Raw genomic sequence first — 7141 nt, 5'->3', positions numbered from 1 at the left:
TGATACCAACTAGTACGTGTGGTTGTACTGATACTACTCTTACTATCCCTTTTGGCATAGTCTGGTTGCAGGAATAGTGATTTTTCATAGGTGAAGGCGAATGAAATCTCCAGCAGCTTCTACTTTTCCTTCCGCATGGTGTGAGCTGTGTCTTTTCGTTATTATGTTTTACTTTGTAGTCTTAGTAGCTCTTGTACCTGTTTAGACTAGATGACTGGGGTGTTAATTACTTTACAAGTCTTAATTTTGAATTGTTAAAACTCTTATTTTATGAAAATCTCCATGAAGTTATTTTTATCTTAGTTTCCTCAAGTCTTCCGCATGTTTTTAAAATGGTTGGGAATCGAGAGTTCTCCTACTTATGTGTTAGAGTAGGTGCCCACACGACTCAGTGGGTTGGGTTGTGACACACCATGATCTATGATAGTTTTGAGCATTTAGGAGCCATTTTTTAAGAATTAGGCAACTTTTCGTGTGTGTTAGCCCATTATTATTTGGTGAAATTGCTTCTGGACAATTATTTTTTAAAAAAACTTTACAATACCATCCATAAGGAGTTGGGGGAGCTATACGTACAGCATCACAATGATCCACGACATTTTTGGGCATTAGGAATCATTTTATAAGAATTAGGCGATTTTTTCAATTTTTCGTGTGTGTTAGCCCATGAATATTCAATGAATGGATTCCGGTCTAATTTTTTGAAATAACTTTACGAAACCTTCCGTAAGGAGCTAGTAAGGGGAGCAATACTTATAGTCTATGAATATTTGTGTCACGACCCAAAATGAATGTGATGACACTCGTCTCATCCCACCAATATAAGTCAGCCCAAAACCCAAATACCACGTTAACTGCGAAAGTAAAACAAGAATAAAAGTTTAACACCATAAAGAGATGCAAAACTCATGATCAACTTAAATGACCTCCAAAATCTGATTGTCACGTGTACAAGCCTCTAATGTATGACAATAGAAATGCGTGTATAAGTCTCTAATGTATGACAATAGAAATGAAGAAAATAAGAGTTTCTGTAATGACCCTAAAGGTCATTTTTGGAAATTTTCATAAAATGACCGTTTTACACCTCCCGATAGTTGCCCCGAGTCCTAATTGTTGTATTTTCGAAGTTGGTTTGAAGGAAAATTGATGAAAAGTTGAGTTTTTGGAAAGTTGAGTTTTTAAGAGTTAAAGTTTGGTTAAAAATGCTATTTCGAGTCAGTTGGAGTTTCGAGACTCGAATCAAATTTCCGTCGATTGTAGCAGTTTTAGAATGTCGAAACGGGTCTATGAGAATTTACGGAGTCGAATTTGGAGTTAAAACGAAGATTTGAGGTCGTAGGTTGCAAAAATTGTGAAATTTTGATCAAGAGTTGACTTTGGTCAACAAACGAGGTTCCGGTGCTTGAAATGGAATTCCGAGGGCACCGTTGGATTCAGGGGGTGATTCTAAGTCTAGAATGAGTCTTGGTTGAATTTTTAGAGGCCCCGAGTGCGTTTCGAGTTTTTGAGCCTAAAGTTAGTTTCTTGACGCCTTATCGGATACCGGGTCAAGGAGACCTCGAATTCAAATTCCGGCGATTTCATTGAGTCTGAAATGTCATTTTCGAGCTAGTAGCATATTTGGTTCGTGTTCGGGAAGTGCCAAATGAGTTTTGGGTGAGCTTTTAAGCTTCTTGGATGCTTTGACACTATTTCAGCAGATTGTGACAACTAAAGGGTTCATTATTAGTTTTAAGGGCCGAAAAATTATTCCGAAGGTTCTGAAATTTTGAGCATGAATTATAAGACTTATCTGCAAATTTTGGTGCATTTTCGCTAACCCGAGATTGGACTTTTATCGCAAATAAGAAATAATTGTTTACCGAGTAGAAATGATATTTGACTGGGCAACCGAGCATGAAATTGAGCTCCGATTAAACGAGCAGGTCCGTATCATTATTTAAGACTTTTACAAAAAAGAATCGGGTCATTTCACTATCGTATGAGGAAATTACGGCGTTTTTAGTGAAGGATTAACTGCTGTTTTTCTGGTGCATAACAGCCATGTACTGTTATAAAAATCTCAGACTGTGTTCATTTGGTATTTTGAGCATATCGGGAGTTCTAGAGATCGGAATGGAGTGATTCTTACGGGTTTCTTCTTGAATTAATATGAGGGTTAGTTTTCAATCTTCAATTCGACATTTTCTCATGATTTCTTTATCTGGTTTTTTTTTCCCTATCCGTAAGTTTCTTGGGAAAAATTGAGATTTTATCGATTTGGACTCCCTTTTTGATGAAAAAGGTATATTTACGATCCTTATGTTATGGGTAAACTGATTTTAACATAAAATTATTGATTCATCGATTATTTTCATCATATTAACCGCGTACAATTTAGACTTTCCCGATAAAGTTAAAGTTTGATAAATTGAGAATTTCAAGGTCGATCTTAACTCCGTTTTTGTTGAAATTTCATATTTTAACTTATCTAAGCATGAGTAAGATGTTTTTCAAGAGATATTTCATTTTCGAGTCGGGGTTTCAGATTCAAATATTTTGGGCTTCTTTAAGAATATGAATTTTCTTTCAAATTGAGTTTGTGAACTCATTTCAACTCCTTTTTCGAAACGGTTTTTACTATTGGATTCTAAATTTCTTGGGGAACATTTTTCGCTAAAAATTTCCAGATTTCGAGAATATTTTTCGGAACGAGATTTTTGACCATTTTACCCTTGTTCTCCAAATTTCACGATATTGGTGTTGTTAGATTCATATTGATTGTGGAATTCCATTTATGAATAGATTGTGGTTATTTGGAGCGTGCTCGGAAGGGTAAAACTCAAATTTGAGTTACTAGTTGAAGTGTTTTGAGGCAAGTGACTTCTAAACTTTGTTAAATCTTAGACTACGCATGACTACTTTCCTAATTGTGTTGGGGAGTAAGGGGGATTGAGGATGGGTTTTATTTGTTGATTGAAATTGTTGTAAATGAAAGATGGGGAATAAAAAAAGCTAAATGTGTTATATGTGACTTGAATTTGTTGAATAAGTCATGTGATAACTGATATTGAGGGGATAGAAGAGCATGAGTAGGCTATGATTGATACGGACATTGATGTTGAGATAGATGATGCATAATACTATGATGTGGTCGTGATATGGTTGTGATTGAGACAGATGATGTGTAATACTATGATGTGGTCGTGATATGGTTGTGATTGAGACAGATGATGTGTAATACTATGATGTGGCCGTGATATAGTTGTGATTAGGACAGATGATGTGTAATACTATGATGTGATCGTGATATGATTGTGATTGATGACATGTGCATATTCATTATTCATCCCATGTGTGAACTATCTGTTGCATGAGTTCTGAGACACTGATATGAGGATGGATGGATATGAGACACCGTTGAGACTAGCTCCGGCTAGAGATATATGAGATGGACTAGCTTCGGCTAGCGATTTGGATGCCGATGGGATCTGGTTCCGGCGGTGATACATGGTCCATGTGTGCCCCCCATGGGTTCTGATTTGAGTATTCAGCGCGGACTGATTACGTCAACAGATGTGTATCGTAGGACAGACATGCATCACGACTACATGACATCATTATTGCATTTGCATCGCATTTGACTTCATCTTTGTCTGTGGTGTGTGGATTTTACCTATTTGCCCCTCTTCATGTGATATATGATCTATTTGCTCTTACATGAGGATATGAGGTTGATGTTGAGACACTGTTGGATATATCTGTTGATTATGAATTGTGTAGTATAGGTTGTTGGTTCGCTGTTAGAATGAAGTTTCGGTGGTTCGGTTGGGATTGAAAGGAGTTGTTTGTAGCTGCTAGTTTAGCTTAGTTTAGTGTTACTTGCGAGTACCTGTGGTTTGCGGTACTCACCCTTACTTCTACACAGTTGTGTAGGTTGACAGCTCTATCAGATCCGGCTTATTACTCATCTTCAGATTAGAGCTTCCAGACTTACTTGAGAGGTAGCGGTTCATTCCAGACGTGCCCTCAAGTTATCTATATTTACTGTTCTGTTCTATTCTAGAACTTTACTATGAGACATGTACATTTTATTCAGATTCTATATTAGAGGTTTGTACATGTGACAACCAAATTCTGGGTAGTGTTGAGTCTTAATTAAAGTCTTCCGCTTATTTATTATCTTTATTCTCGTATTTCTACTTCTCTATCGTTGTGGTTAGGTTAGGCTGACGTGTCCGGTGGGAAATGGACACGTGCCATCACATCTGAATTTGGGGTGTGACAGTTTCAATGTCATTGTTTCTATAATAGAACAAGTCCATATAAAGGAGTAAGAGGTTCTTTCGAGAAACATGCAACTACCTCTCAACTCTCCACAGTGAGCCTCGAACGAACAAAGGGAAAATAATCATGAAGATCTGAGATCGTAATTACCTACACAAGTATAAAAGTAAAGAGTGAGTACCAAACAACACAATACTCAACAAACAAACTACTAAACATGAAGTAAAGCAATATAAAATACAGACACTCCAAACACTCCAACCAAACCTCCACAACTACAATATGCACATAATTAGTTCAATCTAACAATTCACAATTAATAAAGCACATATCATGAATACCATCTATTCAACGCATACAAGTCAACAACACAAAGTTATAAGCATTAAGCACATTTTGCCACACAAACAATCAGAAGTACTGGATAATAATGATGTATACTGCAGTGAGATGAAATTACAAATATAGTGATGTATGTTTGTCCTAGATACACATTAACTGAATATCAGATCGAAATCCATGGGGGACTCACAAGGTTCATATATCCGCTGGAATCATTTTCCTTCGGCATATCTCACTTGTTGGAACCATTTCCCTTCGGTGTCATCATTACAATAGATCTCATCACAGTGATTTATTACTAATGCAAATTGGCATGTTCACACAAATCACGAGAATTTGATGAATTTCATATCAATACATAGACCATATCAACACAATCATGATACAACTCCAATAGTAAATCAATCTAAATATTTAAATTATCCACAACACTTAATATATCAATATCATCAAGTTACCTTTTTATTATCCCCTTTCGTAATTATAATCATCCAATGTGAACAAGTCAATTCCATCACTAAATCTCACTACTCCCCAATCATACAATAAGGAAATACGAGATTTCATATACTTAACTTAGGTTAAGAAGTTAACTTGCCTCAAACAATCAAACAATTACTCCGAGACTTCATCCTTTCCTTTTTGTTAAGTCTCCAAATTAATGAAATCTATTCAAATAAGTAATCATAATAATATTTTGCACTAAACAACACTCATATCAAGTATTTTGGGAAACATGGTCAAATCAGCCCAAAAGATCCAATTTCAAAAATGATGGATAATTTTAGAAATTTGTATAAAATCATGTTACCCAAAGGTTCTGGAACTCAATAGTGAAAAAATCATTGAAATCACGCTAAAAATTCTAATTTACTTAAATCACAAGTTCATGAGAAAACCCCCCAATACTCGAGTCTGAAACCCTGACTAGAATCTAAAATATTTCTTGAAAATTATCTTATTCATGCTTAGGAAAGTTCAACTATGAAATTTCATAAAAACAGAGTTAAAATCAATCTTGAAATCCTCAATTTATCAAACTTTAACTTTATCAGGATAAAACCCAAATTTCAAGCTTATACGCGGTTACTATGATGAAAATAATTGATGAATCAACAAATTTATGTCAAAATCAGCTTACCCATAACATAAGGATCCTAAATATATATTTTTTCATAAAAAATGAATCCAAATCGTTAAAATCCTAATTTCCCCCAAGAAGTACAAAGATAAGGAAAGGAAACCAGAAGAATAAATCATGAGAAAATGTTGAAATGAGGATTGGATACCAACCCCCATATTAAATCGAGAACAATGCCACAAGAATCACTCAATTCTAAACTCTAGAACTCCCTGCTCAAATTACCAAATGAACACAGTCCAAAATTTAAATACATGTACAATAATATTTATAACAACGCGTCAGCAACTTAAATTTTCACTAAAAGAGTCGTAACTTCCTCATACGATAGCAAAATGTTCCGATTCTTTTTCTTAAATGTCTTAAATAATGATACAAACATGCTCGTTCAATCGACACTCAATTATGTGCTCATTTTTCTTATCAAATATAATTTCTGCTCGCTAAACAATTATTTCATAAATCACAATAAAAATTCAATCTCCGCATAGCGAAAATGCACCAAACTTTGCAGATCAATTCTATAATTCATGCTTAAACTTTTAGAAGTTTCGAAATAGTTTTTCGATCTTTAAAACTAATAACGAACCTTTTAGTTGATAGAAAATACTGAAACAACGTCAAGACACCTAAAAAAGCTTAGAAACTCAATCAAAACTCATCTCAGAACCTCTCGAACACAAACCAAATATGCTATTAGCTGAAAAATGATATTTCGGACTCAATGGAATCATCAAAATATTCAAACACGGTCACTTTAACTCGATATTGATCAAAGTTAACTTTAACTTAAGAATCTCCAAATTTCCAAATAAGGACATGAAACTCATCCAAAAACTTCGGGAATTGAATCAAACCTTCAACTATACCAAACATCACCATTTGGACCTAGTGGAATTATTAAAACTAGAAAATAACCTTTCTAACCTCAAGCATTGATTAAAGTAAGACTTTAGTCTTAACTTTTCTTGCATCTCATCTAAAGAATCAAAATCAAACCAAAAGTCTAGAGATCCAAACCAACAATTATACATCTAGACCAGATACTATATTCTGAAGCTGACCGAACGATCGAAATTCCATTCCGGGCTTGCTATCACCAAATGTTGAATTTTGTCAACTATCTTATAAGCTTTCAACTTTCAAAACACAAAAACTCTTCCAAAACTCATCTGAATACCTCAAGACCTAAGCCATTAGTCCTCGCAACTCAAAAGTAACGTTCCTGAGGTGATGATGAAACTGATAGATTCTATTCCGAGATTTGTAGTTCTAGCTGTTATCAAAAATCACTTTTAATAACTTTAACTCTCCAAAACTCTAAACTTTCAAAAATCACTACTTTACAATCAAATTTCAAAACAAACTTTGTGAACTGATCAGACAAGA

This window comes from Solanum stenotomum, chromosome 11 (assembly GCF_019186545.1).
Source record: "Solanum stenotomum isolate F172 chromosome 11, ASM1918654v1, whole genome shotgun sequence".
Lineage (NCBI taxonomy): Eukaryota > Viridiplantae > Streptophyta > Magnoliopsida > Solanales > Solanaceae > Solanum > Solanum stenotomum.
Note: the sequence above shows the minus strand (reverse complement) of the source record.